At 46.7% G+C, this 19,981-nt stretch overlaps 1 protein-coding gene across 2 annotated transcripts in view; it reads right to left on the bottom strand.

The window, feature by feature from the left end:
* Positions 1-12,457, bottom strand: part of CCDC138 (coiled-coil domain containing 138) — a 62,039-nt gene extending 49,582 nt beyond the window's left edge. For both annotated transcript variants that reach the window (XM_040425070.1, XM_040425071.1), the window contains exon 1: positions 12,407-12,457. The gene's annotated coding sequence lies outside the window, so the exon portion shown is untranslated. The remainder of the gene's footprint in view (positions 1-12,406) is intronic.
* Positions 12,458-19,981: the final 7,524 nt, after the last annotated feature.

The following is a 19,981-nucleotide window of genomic DNA, read 5'->3' as shown; positions in this document are numbered from 1 at the left end:
TGTTAGAGGAAGAGAACAACAAATATTATGGATGTGCCAGAATCCGCACATGAGCGACCCGAACAAATGCCACTGACTAGAATTCAGGTTCCAATTGGGAGTCTGCTTTTTAAAGGGGTATTCCTGTAAAGTAACTTAATTTTTGAAAACCTGCATTAAGGCTGCAAGCTGTGACCCAACCAGAACCCACTCCTATACATATATCCAGAGTTTCAATGTACCTTGCAATCTATTTGTCTAGCATCTGTGTGAGCCTGCAACACACTGAGAGTATCATGGCGCCTATAAACTACAATCCCCACAATCCCTAGTTTTTCTGCTGTGAGTGTTGCTGTTTGCTGATTGGCTGGCCTGATATACAGTGAAGTCACGCCCCCTCTACTCAGTAATCACCAGCACACTAAGGCTGGTTTCACACGGGCGTTGCGGGAAAAGATGCGGGTGCGTTGTGGGAACATGCGCGAGTGTAAAACATTGCAATGCGTTTGGCACGCGCGGGAGAAAAATCGGCATGTTTGGTACCCAGACCCGAACCCGGACTTCTTCACAGAAGTTCGGGTTTGGGGTTGTGTAGATTGTATTATTTTCCCTTATAACATGGTTATAAGGGAAAATAATAGCATTCTTAATACAGAATGCATAGTACAATAGGGCTGGAGGGGTTAAAAAAATAAATAAAAATAAAAATATTATTTTCGCGACGCCTCCCCAACGGCACTCAACAGGAGGGTGTCCCCGCCCCAGGACAGGAAACAACACGGAAGCTTGAAGCATAAAAGGCCTCCTCTCCTTACCTAAGTCAGTGTTGTTTCCTGTCCCCGGGTCGCGCGGAAGCTCCTCCTTATACGTTCCAGGATCCTAGCATGGGTGCGCGGTCTGGTCTCTTCCCCAGTCTGGGAAGACCGCGCACGGGATAGGGGGCCTAAGGGACACATTCGCCTCCCTTCTCCATCCTCGGTGTAAGTCCTTCCCTGGTAAGGCAGCCCCAGGCTGAAGCGGAGCAAGGATTCAGTAGTGGCGGAGGGGGGCGGAGTCTCCCTATGTCCAGGTTCCATTGGCAGAGCGGCGGCGCATGCGTGATGACGTCGGCTCGGCGTCATGTGCAGCGTGCGCCGTGCCGTCACGCGATGCCGGCATTTGAAATAAAGTTCGGGAACCTGGCGCTTTCCTCCCTGTGGTGTTCCAGGTCTAGGATGTCGGCCCCTATCGAGGTAGACGCTGCCCGCAAGCCAATGGATCCAGCCTCTGTCGCCCTTAGCCCGGTAAGCCTCCTCTCTATGTCTGGATTATACCTTTTTTTCACCCTGGGTGCCTGGTGCTGGAGGAAATCTCTCATATTTCCATTTAACCCCTTGTGATTCCTCTTAGGGCAGAGAAACCTCCATTGCCAAGGCACCTGGGTCGGAATCAAACCGCAAAAAATGTGCAATTTGCCGCAAATCCTTTGTCTCTAAAGGCAAAAAATCATTATATTCAAAGTGCACTGAGAAAATAGTGTCAGAAGAATCCCCTTCCATTCTGGAACCTATGCGCAATATTATTAAGGAAGAAGTCAATGCAGCAGTAGAATCCAGGCTGCCGCCTTCATCCCCCCAGGCCTCTACTTCCCGTAGATCTCTCGTATCCCGTTATGGGCCAGAGTTAGACGAGGGAGAGATTACCTCCAGTGATAATTCTGACTCTTCAGAAGACGAATCAGGCAGGCCGTTATTTTTCCCAGAAGACACCCAGGGTCTCTTGAAAACCATAAGAGCTACTATGAACCTAGAAGATTCCAAGGAAAGTGTTTCCTTACAGGACCAGATGTTCCAAAGTCTGGGGGAGAGGAAAAGGCGGGTACTTCCAGTGCACAATAATATTAAATCACTCATATCCAGAGAGTGGAAGGACCCTGAAAAGCGTACGCCTGTTTCAGGTTCGTTTAAAAGAAAATATCCGTTCGCTGAATCTGATTCCAGCCTTTGAGATAAAACCCCCAAGATTGATGGGCCCGTGGCTCGAATTTCAAATCCTCACTACCATTTGAAGACATGGGTCTATTACGTGACTCGATGGATAAAAAGTGCGAGAGTCTGCTAAAAAGAGCCTGGGAGACGAATACAGCCATATTCCGGCCTAGTATCTCAGCCACCTGTACCGCAAGATCTTTATCAGTGTGGTTGTCTCAACTAGAAGATCATTTGGCCGCAGGCACCGCCAGAGAAGAGATCCTGGCGTCCCTCTCCGTACTCAAACAAGCCTCAAATTTCCTAGCGGATGCCTCAGCTGACTTGGTAAAGCTTTCCGCAAGATCCGCAGCTATATCAAATGCCACCCACAGAGCTGTATGGCTTCGATCCTGGTCAGGTGATACAGGTTCAAAAAATCGCCTGTGCTCAATCCCTTGTGAGGGGGATAGACTTTTCGGATCTGTCCTGGACGACATATTGGAAAAAGCGTTCGACAAGAAAAAAGGTTTCCCTTAAGAGCCAAAATATTTCCACCAGAGACGGTCTTTTCGTTCCCAAAACAAGCCCAGAGGGGACCAAAAAAGAAGAGAATCCTCAGGAAGATGGCAGGCTTCAAAAGGAAGAGGAAAGGGGTTCCTTTTCAATCCAGATAAATCATCCAAATCCTCCCAATGACGCCAAAGGTCAGGTAGGGGCAAGACTGAGAAGTTTCGCCCCAAGCTGGGAAAAAATCGGAACCTGCCCTTGGATACTTGCCTCCATTCAAGAAGGTTTCAGACTGGAATTTGATTCTTACACACCGCAGCATTTCATTATAAACAATCCATTACCCAGAAGAGAAGAACAACTGTGTCTGGAATCTGAAATAATGAATCTGATCCAAAAAGAAGTCTTGCTTCCTGTTCCAGAGCACCAACATCAACAGGGATTTTATTCCCCAGTCTTTTTGGTCCAGAAACCAGGAGGTTCCTTCAGGCTAATTATAAACCTGAAAAATCTAAACAAATCCTTGACCTACAAAAGGTTCAAGATGGAAACCATCAGATCGATAGAAAATCTTCTGCCTCAATTTTGATACATGGCAACGATGGACCTGCAAGATGCCTACTACCATGTTCCCATATCCGAAGATCATCAAAAATTCCTCAGAATTGCAGTCTTTTTAAGAGGCCACCTCAGTCACTTTCAATTTCAGGCTCTGCCCTTTGGCCTAGCATCGGCCCAAAGAATCTTTACGAAAGTTATTGCGGAAGTAACAGCTCACCTACATCTACAAGGTATCTTAATCGTCCCATACCTGGACGATTTTTTTATTGCAGCAGACTCGGAAGACCGTCTCATCTCCCACCTAAAGATGGTCCAGGCTACCTTCACAGATCTGGGATGGGTAATAAATTTTAAAAAAATCAGATTTCACTCCTTCTCAGCGAAAGATTTTTTTAGGAGTCCTTCTCGATTCCCGCTCACTAATGTCCTTTCTCCCCGAAGAAAAGCAGACAGCCCTGTATCAGAAAGTCAGTAGTTTCTGCGATTTAAGAACCACGACCATCAGGGATGTCATGACCTTGTTGGGATCACTAACAGCAACAATTCCTGCAGTCAGGTGGGCACAAAGCCACACCAGAATTCTACAGGCTTTCCTACTGGATACATGGAACGGCGAGAAAAGTTCCTTAGACAGAAGAGTCATTATTCCCCCCCAAGTGAAGTACTCTCTGGCCTGGTGGAAAATAAAGAAAAATCTTCAGACTGGGGTCTTTTGGTGTCAGGAGGATCAGCTTGTGATTACTACAGACGCCAGCAGTCGAGGCTGGGGAGGTCATACCCAACATCTGGTGGTTCAGGGCATCTGGGACCATTCTATGGCAGACGCCTCTTCAAATTTAAGAGAACTAACAGCGGTTCACAAGGTCCTTCTAGCACTTCAGGAAAGAAGGCCTCTTGGTCACATAAAGGTCCTTTTGGACAATACTACCACCGTGGCCTATCTAAACAAACAGGGCAGTACCCGAAACAAAGCTCTGGCATCAATAACAAGAAAAATATTTCTATGGGCAGAAAGCCACCTGCTTTCTCTTACGGCGGTTCACCTAAAAGGGAGCAACAATTTAATAGCAGACTACCTCAGCAGGCAGACTCTGAAAGAGGGCGAATGGTCCTTGAACACCAAGGTATTTCTTCAGATCACGGAAAAATGGGGCATGCCCGTTATAGACCTGTTCATAAACAAGGTCAATCGGAAAGTGGCGCGGTTCGGTTCCCTATCTCCTCAAGACCATCCGGATATCTTAGACACTCTGTCTTGCCCTTGGCCTCAGGGACTCCTGTACGCATTTCCTCCCTTCAGCCTGATTCCAAGGACCTTAATGAAGGTAGTAGAAGAAAATGCACAAATAATTTTGATTACTCCTTACTGGCCCAGAAGGGCATGGTTCCCGCTGCTTCTGAGTCTATCGTCCAGAATATCCTGGACCCTTCCTGTGAGTCTAGGTCTCTTACACCAAGGCCCGGTCCCTCATCCAGAGGTTGCTCATCTGAGATTGACTGCCTGGAAATTGAGCGGCTAAGTCTGAAGAACAAAGGACTCTCTGACGCCGTAATATCCACCTTATTGAAAAGCAGAAAGCAAATAACCTCTAAAATATACCTCAGGGCTTGGAAAGCCTTTTTACTGTTTGCAGGAGATGAGATCCACCAGGAAGCCTTAGATAATATCCCCAAGATACTAGATTTTCTACAATCAGGCCTGGAGAAAGGCCTCAAGCCTTCAACTCTTAAAGTCCAGATTACAGCTCTAGGGGTCTTCCTGGACACTAAGTTATCGGAGCACCCCTTAATTAAACGTTTCATTAAAGGGGCAATCAGAGACTCTCCTACTATCCGTGCTTCTGTCCCTCCTTGGGACTTAAATTTAGTCCTCTCAGTCTTGATGAATCCTCCTTTCGAGCCCATTGAGGAAATCTCCCTGAAGCTCCTGACTCTGAAGACTACCTTCCTTCTGGCAATCACTACAGCCAGAAGAATTGGGGAAATCCAGGCTTTCTCCTGCCGTTCTCCTTATCTGCAGATTCTTGACGATCGCATCATACTGAAGCACTGCCTTTTTCCAGAAGGTGGTATCCAGTTTCCACTGTAACCTAGAAATGACCTTACCATCATTTTGTGCCAAGCCTTCATCTGATCAAGAGCAAAAGTTTCAAAACTTAGATGTAAGACGATGCGTTCTGCCCTACCTAAAATGTTCTGATAAAATCAGACCATCTTTTTGTCCAGTACCAGGGACCTAATAAAGGTAAAGCAGCCAGCAAAGCCTCAATTGCCAGATGGATCAGGGACACTTTCTCCTTATGTTATACTCAACAGAATCAAGAACCTCCAGCAGGCCTTAAAGCCCATTCAACAAGAGCCGTGTCAGCTTCTTGGGCCGAATCTGCCTCCGTCTCTATCGAACAGATCTGTAGAGTAGCAGCATGGGCAAATCCGATGACTTTCTTCAAACATTATAAATTGGATGTAGTCCATAACCAGGACCTCTCTTTTGGACGCAGAATCCTTTCTGCAGTGGTCCCCCCCTAGATTTATTTCTCTGATAATCCTCCTGTTGAGTGCCGTTGGGGAGGCGCCGGGAAAAGGGTTAATTACTCTTACCGGTAATTGGATTTTCCAATAGCCTCCCCAACGGCACTGGGATTTCCCTCCCTTATGCAATGTTTTCTGAATGTCTTGTGGTTTCTATATGAATTAATATATAAATCTTTTTTGTTTGGCATCTCTACCGTGTACTCTGTTATTTACTGACTTAGGTAAGGAGAGGAGGCCTTTTATGCTTCAAGCTTCCGTGTTGTTTCCTGTCCTGGGGCGGGGACACCCTCCTGTTCAGTGCCGTTGGTAAGAGTAATTAACCCTTTTAACTCACCTTAATCCACTTGTTCGCGCAGCCGGCATTTCTTCTGTCTTCTTCTGCGAGGAGTAGGACATTTGATGACGTCACTACGCTCATCACATGGTCCATCACATGGTCTTTTACCATGGTGCTGGATCGTGTGATGGGCCATGTGATGAGCGCAGTGACGTCATCAAAGGTCCTATTCCTCACAGATCATCAAAGAAGAAGACAGAAGAGAAGCCGGGCTGCGCGAACAAGTGGATGAGGTGAGTTAAATTATTCTTTATTTTTTAACCCCTCCAGCGCTATTTTACTATGCATTCTGTATAAAGAATGCTATTATTTTCCCTTTATAACCATGTTATAAGGGAAAATAATAAACATTGGGTCCCCATCCCGATCATCTCCTAGCAACCGTGCGTGAAAATCGCACCGCATCCGCACTAGCTTGCGATTTTCACGCAGCCCCATTCACTTCTATGTGGCCTGCGTTGTGTGAAAGAAGCACAAAATAGAGCATGCTGCGATTTTCACGCAATGCACAAGTGATGCGTGAAAATCACTGCTCGTGTGCACAGCCCCATAGAAATGAATGGGTCCGGATTCAGTGCGGGTGCAATGCGTTCACCTCACGCATTGCACCCGCATGGAAATCTCACCCGTGTGAAAGAGGCCTTAGGGCTCTTTCACACCTGCGTTATTGTCTTCAGGCATAGAGTTCCGTCGTCGGGGCTCTATGCCGGAAGAATCCTGATCAGGATTATCCCCATGCATTCTGAATGGAGTGAAATCCGTTCAGGATGCATCAGGATATCTTCAGTTCCGGAACGGAACGTTTTTTGGCCGGAGAAAATACCGCAGCATGCTGCGCTTTTTGCTCCGGCCAAAAATCCGGAACACTTGCCGCAATGCCGGATCCGGAATTAATGCCCATTGAAAGGCATTGATCCGGATCCGGCCTTAAGCTAAACGTCGTTTCGGCGCATTGCCGGAGCCGACATTTAGCTTTTTCTGAATGGTTACCATGGCTGCCGGGACGCAAAAGTCCTGGCAGCCATGGTAAAGTGTAGTGGGGAGCGGGGGAGCAGCATACTTACCGTCCGTGCGGCTCCTGGGGCGCTCCAGAGTGACGTCAGGGCGCCCCAAGCGCATGGATCATGTGATCGCATTGGACACGTCATCCATGCGCATGGGGCGCTCTGACGTCACTCTGGAGCGCCCCGGGAGCCGCACGGACTGTAAGTATACCGCTCCCCCGCTCCCCGCTCCTACTATGGCAACCAGGACTTTAATAGCGTCCTGGGTGCCATAGTAACACTGAACGCATTTGGAAGACGGTTCCGTCTTCAAATGCTTTCAGTACACTTGCGTTTTTCCGGATGCGGAGTGTAATTCCGGCAACTGGAGTACATGCCGGATCCGGACAACGCAAGTGTGAAAGAGCCCTTAGGGTACTTTCTCACTAGCGTTATTCCTTTCCGGGACTGAGTTCCGTCCTAGGGGCTCTATACTGGTAAAGAACTGATCAGTTTTATCCCCATGCATTCTGAATGGAGAGTAATCCGTTCAGGATGCATCAGGATGTCTTCAGTTCAGTCTTTTTGACTGTTCAGGACGGAAATAATACAGCAGCATGCTACGGTTTTATCTCCGTCCAAAAAAACTGAAGACTTGCCTGAATGCCATTTTTTTTTCAGAAGAATGTATTAGTGCCGGATCCGTTCTTGCAATGCATTTGTGAGACGGATCCGCATCCGTTTGCATGCAGATTGCAGAATCCAGCAGGCAGGTCCTGCTTGCCGGATCACTCTGCCGCAAGTGTGAAAGTAGCCTAACACTCCTTTGTTTCACAAGACATTTGAATTGATAGCAACACACTGAGCATGCTCGACCTAACAAAGGCTCAGAACTACAGATCGATGCCATGGTAATTTATGAGGAAACACAGTGGGTATCAGAGGAAGAAAACTACTTTTATAACTACTGAACAGTAAATGTGAAATTTACATGATATTAGGTAATTATTGCATTAGTCTAAAACAGTGATGCCCAACCTACGGCCCGCGGGCCAAATGTGGCCCGCGAAGCCGTGTCATGGGGCCCGCGCAGTGACCGGACTTTATCAGCGCAGGGCGCGCTGCGAACGGCACAGGCAGCAAAGCGATGCTGCCTGTGCCTGCAATCTCCCCGCCCAGCACCGCCTCCTAGCTAATTTATTCACTGCACTTGCCTCTGTGAAATTGAAGAGGAGCGCCGTAATCTCGCACAGGCGCACTGGCAGAGGCATCGAAGTGCGCATGCACCGTCTTCCTGGCCTCTGCCAGTGCGCCTGTGCGAGATTACGGCGCTTCTCTTCAATTTCACAGAGGCAAGTGCAGTGAATAAATTAGCTAGGAAGCGGCTCTGGGTGGGGAGGATATCTGTGGATGACACTGAGGGGGGATATCTGTGGACGACATTGAAGGGGGGATCTGTGGATGACAATGAAGGGGGGATCTGTGGACGACACTGAAGGGTGGGATATCTGTGGACGACACTGAAGGGTGGGATATTTGTGGACGACATTGAAGGGGGGATATCTGTGGACGACACTGAAGGGGGGATATCTGTGGACGACACTGAAGGGGGGATATCTGTGGACGACACTGAAGGGTGGGATATCTGTGGACGACACTGAAGGGTGGGATATCTGTGGACGACACTGAAGGGTGGGATATCTGTGGACGACACTGAAGGGTGGGATATCTGTGGACGACACTGAAGGGTGGGATATCTGTGGACGACACTGAAGGGTGGGATATCTGTGGACGACACTGAAGGGTGGGATATCTGTGGACGACACTGAAGGGTGGGATATCTGTGGACGACACTGAAGGGTGGGGGATATCTGTGGACGACACTGAAGGGTGGGGGATATCTGTGGACGACACTGAAGGGTGGGGGATATCTGTGGACGACACTGAAGGGTGGGGGATATCTGTGGACGACACTGAAGGGTGGGGGATATCTGTGGACGACACTGAAGGGTGGGGGATATCTGTGGACGACACTGAAGGGTGGGATATCTGTGGACGACACTGAAGGGGGGGGATATCTGTGGACGACACTGAAGGGGGGGGATATCTGTGAACGACACTGAAGGGGGGATATATCTGTGAACGACACTGAAGGGGGGATATCTGTGGACGACACTGAAGGGGGGGATATCTGTGAACGACACTGAAGGGGAGGGATATCTGTGAACGACACTGAAGGGGGATCTAGGGAGGGCTGTGGGGATGTTGGGGTGTGAGTTCCTGGAGGGGTGTTTTTGGTGGGAGCTCTGGAAGGGGTGGGAGGTCCGATAGGTATGTGGGGGTGGGAGATCCGGGAGGGGGGGGGGCCATACATTTTTTTGCTATGGGGCCCAGTCATTTCTAGCTACGCCCCTGATTAAGATTGGGCGGGCACTGGAGAGATAGAGCGCCCTGCTGTAAAAGAAGCCGGCGGGAGATGAAAGGAGGAGGGGCCTGCTCCTGGTGGTGTCGGGCACACGGTGCAAGCATGGCGGTGGAGGATCTGACTGAAGCCTAAAGACCAGACATCAAGGTAGACCTGCAGAAGAAGGTGACAGCGCAGTATGTGATGTATACATGTGTGTAATGTATGTAGTGCAGTGTGTGATCATCACATACTGCACTACATACATTACACACATATATACATCACATGCCCCCTCACAGTAATAATGCCAAGATATGTGCCCTCTTCACAGTAGTAATGCTCACACATGCCCCCTCACAGTAGTTATGCCAAGATATGTACCCTCTTCACAGACATAATGCTCACACATGCCAGCTCACAGTAGTTATGCCCAGATATGTGCCCTCTTCACAGTAGTTATGCCCAGATATGTGCCCTCTTCACAGTAGTTATGCCCAGATATGTGCCCTCTTCACAGTAGTTATGCCCAGATATGTGCCCTCTTCACAGTAGTTATGCCCAGATATGTGCCCTCTTCACAGTAGTTATGCCAAGATATGTGCCCTCTTCACAGTAGTTATGCCTTGATATGTGCCCTCCTCACAGTAGTTATGCCCTGATATGTGCCCTCCTCACAGTAGTTATGCCCAGATATGTGCCCCCTCACAGTAGTTATGCCAGAAATGTGCCCTCCTCACAGTAGTTATGCCCTGATATGTGCCCTCCTCACAGTAGTTATGCCCTGATATGTTCCCTCCTCACAGTAGTTATGCCCAGATATGTGCCCCCTCACAGTAGTTATGCCAGAAATGTGCCCTCTTCACAGTAGTTATGCTCTCTCGTGCCCCCTCACAGTAGTTATGCCCGGATATGTGCCCTCCTCACAGCTCACAGTAGTTATACCCTGATATGTGCCCTCCTCTCAGTAGTTATACCCTGATATGTGCCCCCTCACAGTAGTTATGCCAGATATGTGCCCTCTTCACACTAGTAATTCTCGCACGTGCCCCCTCACAGCGTTTGCATTTCTTTCTGGCAAAGCTACCTGGTTCCGGCCCACGAAATTTATACCAAATCTAGTGCGGCCCTCAGACGAAAAATGGTTCGGCACCACTGGTCTAAAACATAAGTTTATTTATGAGGCTGCTATGACATTTTTGTATACTGCAAAGAAGATGAGGATTCTCTATGCACATAATTTACTAAGACTCTGTTCACACTACTTTCATGGCTTTGGTTCTTAAGGGAGCCATGATCAGTATGTCAGAGCTGACAATAAATGAACATATATGAAGTTATGTCACTGGAGCTTCCCAGACAGCTCTAGGAACACAAGAGACCATATGTGGACAGCGTACAGAAGCTTCTAGGAACATGAGACCACATGTGGACAGCGTAGAGAAGCTTCTAGGGACACAAGAGACCACTTGTGGACAGCGTAGAGAAGCTTCTAGGGACACAAGAGACCATACGTGGACAGCGTAGAGAAGCTTCTAGGGACACAAGAGACCATACGTGGACAGCGTAGAGAAGCTTCTAGGGACACAAGAGACCATACGTGGACAGCGTAGAGAAGCTTCTAGGGACACAAGAGACCACTTGTGGACAGCGTAGAGAAGCTTCTAGGGACACAAGAGACCACTTGTGGACAGCGTACAGAAGCTTCTAGGGACACAAGAGACCATACGTGGACAGCGTAGAGAAGCTTCTAGGGACACAAGAGACCACATATGGACAGCGTAGAGAAGCTTCTAGGGACACAAGAGACCACTTGTGGACAGCGTAGAGAAGCTTCTAGGGACACAAGAGACCATACGTGGACAGCGTAGAGAAGCTTCTAGGGACACAAGAGACCATATGTGGACAGCGTAGAGAAGCTTCTAGGGACACAAGAGACCACATGTGGACAGCGTAGAAAAGCTTCGAGGGACACAAGAGACCATACGTGGACAGCGTAGAGAAGCTTCTAGGGACACAAAAGACCACATGTGGACAGCGTAGAGAAGCTTCTAGGGACATGAAAAGACGCTTCCCCAGGCAGTTCTAGGGACATAAGAGACCACATGTGGACAGCGTAGAGAAGCTTCTAGGGACACAAGAGACCACATGTGGACAGCGTAGAGAAGCTTCTAGGGACACAAGAGACCACATGTGGACAGCGTAGAGAAGCTTCTAGGGACACAAGAGACCACATGTGGACAGCGTAGAGAAGCTTCTAGGGACACAAGAGACCACATGTGGACAGCGTAGAGAAGCTTCTAGGGACACAAGAGACCACATGTGGACAGCGTAGAGAAGCTTCTAGGGACACAAGAGACCACATGTGGACAGCGTAGAGAAGCTTCTAGGGACACAAGAGACCATACGTGGACAGCGTAGAGAAGCTTCTAGGGACACAAGAGACCATACGTGGACAGCGTAGAGAAGCTTCTAGGGACACAAAAGACCACATGTGGACAGCGTAGAGAAGCTTCTAGGGACATGAAAAGACGCTTCCCCAGGTAGTTCTAGGGACACAAGAGACCACAGCGGCACACTGTATCATGCCTGGATCTCCCCCTCTTCCTGATATGCTACACGATGCTGCGGTCCCGGGAGAAGCCTGGTAGATGCCAGGCCATCACAGTCGTCCCTGGGTCATGGCACTGTCCATGGTGTTACTGGAGCTTCCAATGCATATGTTTAGCAGGAGCCAGTGATTGATACCTGGGCACAGCGCTATGACGTCATACTTTACTACACCTTTCTATCAGTGGAATACCGGACATAGGACAGAAGTCACCCCTCTGGCCGCCGGTAATAGAATACTGACACACGGAGTGTACGTCAGGAGGCTAAACGTACAGGACACAGTATGATCCTGACCTGCACTACATTTCCCAGCAATCATAAACGTGCCCCATGCAACACGTCTGATAAGGAGCCTGGGTCATACGCTGAGCAGTGCTGCTCCATGCATCCTGACGTACACTCCGTGTGTCGTCAGTAAGTGACATACTAGAAGGACATGGCCACCATGACAGGAGCCCATACATCCAGCAGGAGGCGCGGGCCGTGTATTGCTGCCCACTGTATCACTCCTCCGCCTCCCCGCTGTACGTTACTTTACCAGGCTCCGTATCCCGCTCATCCGCTCCGGTATAACACCATAGACGGGTGACGTCAGCAGCACGTCTATCAGCGACAGGAAGTGCTGCGGTTAGCTCCGCCCCGACGCTCGGTGGCCATGGCAACTAACTGCCCGCTGCAGTGCACAGGGCTGAGGCATGGCGGCTCAGCCTGGATAGTAGGGCAGACAGTGGTCAGGATTTGCCGCAAGCTGCAGCCTGTATGAGATTGAGCTCTGTTCACATTAATAAGGCCCGCCTCATGCACACCACAAATTACGGATCTGCAAAATACAGATACTGTCCGTGTTGCATCCACATATTTTGCGGACCCGTTGACCTGACCTCAATAGGTCCGTGGTCTGCATTTTGGAGCCAAATTTAGAACACATTCTGTGCATTTGCAGAATGGACATACGGATGTGGAAAGCACCTGGATCATCCGTATTTGCAGACACGGTTGTGTGATGTAGAGCTCATGCACATGACCGTATATGTTCAGTCTGCGTCCAATCCGCATTTTTTTATTTATTTTTGTGGATCGGATAGAAACATAGAAACATAGAATGTGTCGGCAGATAAGAACCATTTGGCCCATCTAGTCTGCCCAATATACTGAATACTATGGATAGCCCCTGGCTTTATCTTATATGAAGGATAGCCTTATGCCTATCCCATGCATGCTTAAACTCCTTCACTGTATTTGCAGCTACCACTTCTGCAGGAAGGCTATTCCATACATCCACTACTCTCTCAGTAAAGTAATACTTCCTTATATTACTTTTAAACCTTTGCCCCTCTAATTTAAAACTGTGTCCTCTTGTGGTAGTTTTTCTTCTTTTAAATATGCTCTCTTCCTTTACCGAGTTGATTCCCTTTATGTATTTAAAAGTTTCTATCATATCCCCTCTGTCTCTTCTTTCTTCCAAGCTATACATATTAAGGTCCTTTAACCTTTCCTGGTAAGTTTTATCCTGCAATCCATGGACCAGTTTAGTAGCTCTTCTCTGAACTCTCTCTAGAGTATCTATATCCTTCTGGAGATATGGCCTCCAGTACTGCGCACAATACTCCAAGTGAGGTCTCACCAGTGTTCTGTACAGCGGCATAAGCACTTCACTCTTTCTACTGCTTATACCTCTCCCTATACATCCAAGCATTCTGCTGGCATTTCGTGCTGCTCTATTACATTGTCTTCCCACCTTTAAGTCTTCTGAAATAATTACTCCTAAATCCCTTTCCTCAGATACTGAGGTCAGGACTGTGTCAAATATTCTATATTCTGCCCTTGGGTTCTTTTCATTCATGGGGCCATCCCACTGTGCGCTGTCTTCATCCTTCATGCCCGTTTTGCAGACAAGGATAAGACATTTCTGCAGGAGTAAAAAATAAATTGCCATGTACACGACACGGCCAGGATCTGTGGTTCACAGATCTGCAATTCGCGGACCGCAAAATGGAGACAGTCATGTAGGGATGAGCGAAGCGAGCTTTGGATCCTAGATCCGAAATCTTCGCTCAAAACTACGGTTTAAGGGCTCGTTCACACAAACATTTTTTGTGTTCCGTATACGGGCTGTTTTTTGCGTTCCGTATACGGAACCATTCATTTCAATGGTTCCACAAATAAAAACGGAATGTACTCCGTATGCATTCCATTACCATTTTTCCGTTCAAAGATAGAACATGTTCTATTACTGTCCGCAAATCACGTTCCGTGGCTCCATTCAAGTCCGCAAAAAAAAACTGAACACATACGGAATGTACTCCATATGTCTTCCGTATCCGTTCCGTTTTTCCAGAACCATCTATTGGAAATGTTATGCCCAGCCCAATTTTTTCTATGTAATTACTGTATACTGTATATGCCATACGGAAAAACGGAACCGGAAGCACTACTGAAACAAAAAACGGATCCGTTAAAAACGGCCCGCAAAACACTGAAAAAGCCATACGGTCGTGTGAACGAGCCCTAATGCTGTACGGAGATCAGTCTCCATACAGCATCAGGGCTCATTCACACGATCATTTTTTGCGGCTTGGGTGCGGAGCCATTCACTTCAATAGGGCCGCAAAAGATGCATACAGCACTCCGTGTGCTGTCCGCATCCGTTGCTCCGTTCCGTGGCCGCGCAGAAATTATAAGTCATGTCCTATTCTTGTCCATTTGCGGACAAGAATAGGCATTTCGATAATGGGCCGTCCTTTCCGTTTCGTAAATTGCGGAAGGCACACGGGCAGCATCTGTGTTTTGCACGTTCGTGTGCAAAGAGGCCTTAAAGTCAGTTATTCCCGAAGTCTCGCAAGACTTCATTGAATAACTTCAGTATTTGATTTTTAAACTGAAAATCCATTTTAAAACTTGTATCCGAACTCGGCTTTGGTTCCAACTGGTATCTCAGAACCGAAGCCGAGTTCAGATCCAAGTTTTAAAATATTTTTTTAGTTTAACCACCTCAGCTCCCCTAGCTTAAACCCCCTTAATGACCAGACCACTTTTTACACCTCCGCACTACACTACTTTTACAGTTTATTGCTCGGTCATACAACTTACCACCCAAATGAATTTTACCCCCTTTTCTTCTCACTAATAGAGCTTTCATTTGGTGGTATTTCATTGCTGCTGAAATTTTTACTTTCTTTGTTATTAATCAAAATTGACCGAATTTTTTGCAAAAAAATGACATTTTTCACTTTCAGTTGTAAAATTTTTCAACTAAAACTACATTTCTATATACATTTTTCTCTAAATTTATTGTTCTACATGTCTTTGATTAAAAAAAATGCAATAAGTATATTTATTGGTTTGGGTAAAAGTTATAGCGTTTACAAACTATGGTACAAAAATGTGAATTTCCGCATTTTAAAGCACTCGAACTTTCTGAGCACCTGTCATGTTTCCTGAGGTTCTACAATGGTCAGACAGTAGAAACACCCCACAAATGACCCCATTTCTGAAAGTAGACACCCTAAGGTATTCGCTGATGGGCATAGTGAGTTCATGGACGTTTTTATTTTTTGTCACAAGTTAGCAGAAAATGATATATATATATATATTTTTTTTTTCAAAAAGTCTCATATTCCACTAACTTGTGACAAAAAATAAAATTTTACATGAACTCACCATACCCCTCACGGAATACCTTGGGGTGTCTACTTTCCAAAATGGGGTCATATGGATATGTGAACGGAAAAATTAAAAAAGTTATGGCAAGAGTTAGACAGGTATGTAAAATGAAAAAACCTAAGGGTTAAACCGAAGTTTTGAGCAAAGGGACTTCGGATATAGGATGCGAAGCTCGCTTTGCTCATCCCTAGTTGTGTTCATGAGGCCCACAGCCGCATTCACATTTTCGTGTCTTCCGTGTTTGACATCTGTGAAAAAAATCTGCCCGTTTTTTTAACTGTGAAGATGTCCGTGAAGGATTCTTGTTTGGTCCGTGTGTCTGTTTTTTGCCCTCTGTGTGTCACCCATATTCCACAGACACTGAAATTTTATTTCCAGAGCATCTCCTCCAAATGGTCAGTGAAAACCCGTTGACAGAACAGGGATGCCTTCCGTGTTGTATCAGTGGTTTTTCACAGACCTACAGACTTCAATGGGCATGTTTGGTCCGCTTCACAGACCAAAGTAGTGCATGTCTCCGTGATCTTTCACTGACCCACAGTCAGTAAACAATACTGAAATGTGAACAAATGTTAAAGATGTGTGAATTTTATTCTATATTTTGTATATCTAGGACTGTAATGAGTTAACTTTTTCATTTCCAAGTGCCTCCCCCCCCCCCCCCTCCCCACCCCTCTCTTTGTTTCAAGGCTGGAGAGGAGAGAGAGGGGGGCAAAGTGCTGCGGGCAGTGTCTGATTTCTCATCTTTCTGCAGGTGTCCCATAGAGTGTGGTGGAGATGCGTAAGCCAATCATATGGCTTGATGATATATATATTATTCACTGCCTATAGAGAAGCACCTCTTTGAAGTGTCACATATGACGTATGCAGTATTATTGTTAGAATAGAAGCCATTACAAAATGGCGATGGTAACGAGATGTTTACATTAGTTCACATTCCAAAGTGGTATTCGCTGCGCAGATGTTGAAGTGTTTTCTCTGTTTCTCTTATCACTTTTTCCTTTTTGACCAATGAAACAATGTTTAAGCCTCAGAGAGGACTGCCCTCTTTTGAAGATGTATATACGGCTTACCCCATGTAATAAAAGTTAGAGATTGCTTTGACCAACTTCTGTGTCAGTGTTCAGTCTCTCAGCCACGTGTGGATATTAACCCCTGGGGGGGGGTACATTGATCTGGAACACCAGAGTGTATCTAAAATGCCCTAATTTAGGGCGTCTTTATAAAAATGGCGACCACAAAGGGACTCTGAGCGAATGTAGCATCAAACAGCTGACAAGACGGGCCCCTGAGCTTGACAAACGGCAGAGAGGAGAGGATTGCAACCTCAAATAAAGGTGAGAAAACTTTTTATCTCATCTGCCTTTCTGCTATTTACTTCGTCATGCTCAGATAGCTCAGTCTGCTGTGGGGTGGTACTGATGTAAGTATAGTAGTCGGCTGTAATGCTGAAAGTTTAGAGTCTATTGAACCAATAGTCTGAAATCATAGATCACTCTGGTGTGTATGTTTTGTGTGTGTCTGTGATTTATGTGAGGAGTGAGTTGAGCACAGACGGTAAAACCACAGACAAAAGGAGGGGACAGTAACCTCCTGGTTTGGAAGGGGGCACTGTAGCGCCAAGGTGTGGGACAAAGAAACTCTGGCTGACCTGACCAGGAAGACGCGCGTAGAGCCGTATGACCTTTTGATCTAATGGAAGACTGCGGAGACTACCTGACCTGACCCTAGGAAGATGGTAGAACCTCTCATGACCTTTTGATCTAGGGGAAGACTGCGGTGATATTCTCTACCTGACCTGACCCCAGGAAGACGCGACGGAGCCCGCCTGACCCCTGGTTTTGGGGAAGACGTGCGGGGAGTCCCGGCTGACTAGTCAGACGTGATAGTCAGATTTGAGCAAACCAGTGGGGAGGGTGAATCCTTTGTCTGCGGAAGAAAGGGCTAAAGGTGCTGATCACTCCTCTGTTTTGTGTGTGTGTCAGTTTGAAATATTGTTGTTTTAAGAGGGGCCAGTCCCAGTATTAGAAAATACAGCCCCTAGCTAGTAGCGAGGAAAGAGGGAGAATATAGGATGTGATATGGAGAATTGAAAGTTAAAATGTGACAAAGAATGTTAGAAAAGTGTGGCCCCGGACAGAAGGTCGCCCGGCTGGCAACAGGGATGAAAATCTGTAAGAAACTGTGAAGTTAGAGCTTACAGATTGAGAGCATCAGAACTCCGGTGATGTTGAAGGGGGAGTTTTAACGAGTGAGAAAACAGAGCAGTGTAAGGGAAAGCTGAATGATGAAGGATCATTAGGTGCAGCACAGGCATGGCACCGAGCGGCAAGTCGATTTATGGCAACTGGAGGGACAGAAAGATGGGATGAAAAAAAACAAAGATGTATATGTATACTGTGGGACCAGATGAATCACCACCATATCATGGTGCTCACAGACAAGGGAAGGTCAGTTAATGGAACTGTGAAATAGAGAGATTCACTTCCCCCCCGCCTTCACACAGAAACATTCCTGAGATAAGAGGAGCAGGGAAAATGGGGGCAGGGAATCATGCAGAGTAAGTGAGGTTATATGTGTAATATTATTATAGAAGATAAAGAATTGTTCAATAATCTTCTTTCTTCCTTCCCAAGCAGTGTACTGTGGGAATCCGGCTTTTAACAAAATGACTGTATGATTATAACATGTATATTGTCTTACAGCGACAGACCATCAGCAATTCTGGGTGTGGTGTGGCTATCTGTTTCCAGGAAAGCTGTGTTTGTCTGTGCTGCAAGTTTTGGGATGAAACAATGTGGGTTGGAAGACATAAATGATTCAGTGGAATGTGAATGGGTGTGGCTTTGAGTTGTAATTGAGGCGAATATGTGTAAAGACTGATTATGAGCTGTTAATGAAAATGAGTACATGAAAATGTATATGAATGCGTATGGATTACGGTATTTGTTTTTTAAATAATATGCGCATTGAGGATTTTATTTTATTTTTCTTGGAAGTTTTTGGGTTTTTATTGGTGCCAACAGCATTGATCAAGCTGTACATTTTTTTTATCAAAGTCAATGAAAAGTTTCTTATGGGCCCTTTGTGTGTTCATGTCTGTATTGTCAGATCTGTTTGTTTCAATGTTTGAAGTTACGTGTTACATGTTAAGTGTTGTGCTAAACATCAGAGCTCTGTTATTATGGATAGCTGCCACATTACTGACGGACAAAAGGGGGACCACAGCGTCCGACTGAAGGGGGTGGACTTAGATGACTCAGAGCGGAGGGAGGAGGATAGGGGTGGACGTTACAGACAACGACAGCCTTTGTGCCCATCCCTTAGTTATAAGACACTCCCATGGAAGATGAGAAGTCCTGTTTTGTTTTCCAGTCTATTAATTCCGCGATAGGGAAAGTTGGATACTTCTGTAAGCCAAAATGCAAAGTAACATCAAGCGGCATTGGGTGGTTCAGTGGTGCCAACCATAGGTAGTGTTCCTTTGGCATTGCTACAGCCCTGATGCCAAACGCCTCATTGAAGTGAGGAAAAAGTAAGTCTGCCACCCTGTGATGGGCCTGCAGAGTCTGTGGGACCCAGATCCCAGAAGAGAGAGTGTTGTGCTGTGTGTGGTACTCCTCGTCCACACCACACGAGAGGATTGTATTCTATGTTGACCATGCCCGGATCACTGTCCGTCCCCACAGACACCTATGTTTTGTTGTCATAAGGAGAACACAAAGACAGGGAGGGGGGGAGTTAGATCAAGATTAGGAAACAGGAAATCCAGTATCGGCTCTACTTTTAAACATTTTAAGCAGATTCAGTCTGGCCCAATGATATCCCTTACTCTGGGTGATAAAGAAGTAGAAGTCCCTTTTTGATTGATACTGGAGCAGCCAAGACAGTTGTGCACAGCAAACATGGCCTCCCCTGATTTACTCTCCAAGGACACCAGTCTTGGGTAGAAGTGGATGGGAAAGTAGTACGCTCCTTTCTCAACAGAAACCATCCATATTAGATTTGCCCCTAACCAAGATGCGCTTGCCCATTTGCTGGTCAGTGGTAACGCCCCTTGTTGCCTCCTAGGTGCAGATTTGCTTGCAAAAGTACATTCTGGTATCTCATATCAGGAGGACGGCACTGTGAAGCTTACAGGTGCCCTCAACGACCAGGAACTTTGTTTGTTAACGACCAGGAACTTTGTTGGCCATTGGTGATAAAATTCCTTGGTCCATGTTTGTATCAGTACTCCCAGAAGCTGAGAAAAGCAAAACCACTCACCATTGGATGGTACATGACCTACATGCCGTTAATGAGGCCACAGTTTCTAACACCCACAGCGTGCCCAACACACACACCTTGTTGGCTCAGGTTCCCATTACCCCTACTCACTCCACTGTGATTGATTTGTCCTTTAGTCCCTACTGCCTCACAGATGAGGTGGTAGATGCCTTTTATTTCTAGA

Source organism: Bufo bufo, chromosome 3, assembly GCF_905171765.1.
Source record: "Bufo bufo chromosome 3, aBufBuf1.1, whole genome shotgun sequence".
NCBI classification, from domain to species: Eukaryota; Metazoa; Chordata; class Amphibia; order Anura; family Bufonidae; genus Bufo; species Bufo bufo.
This window is presented reverse-complemented; position numbering and strand designations above follow the sequence as displayed.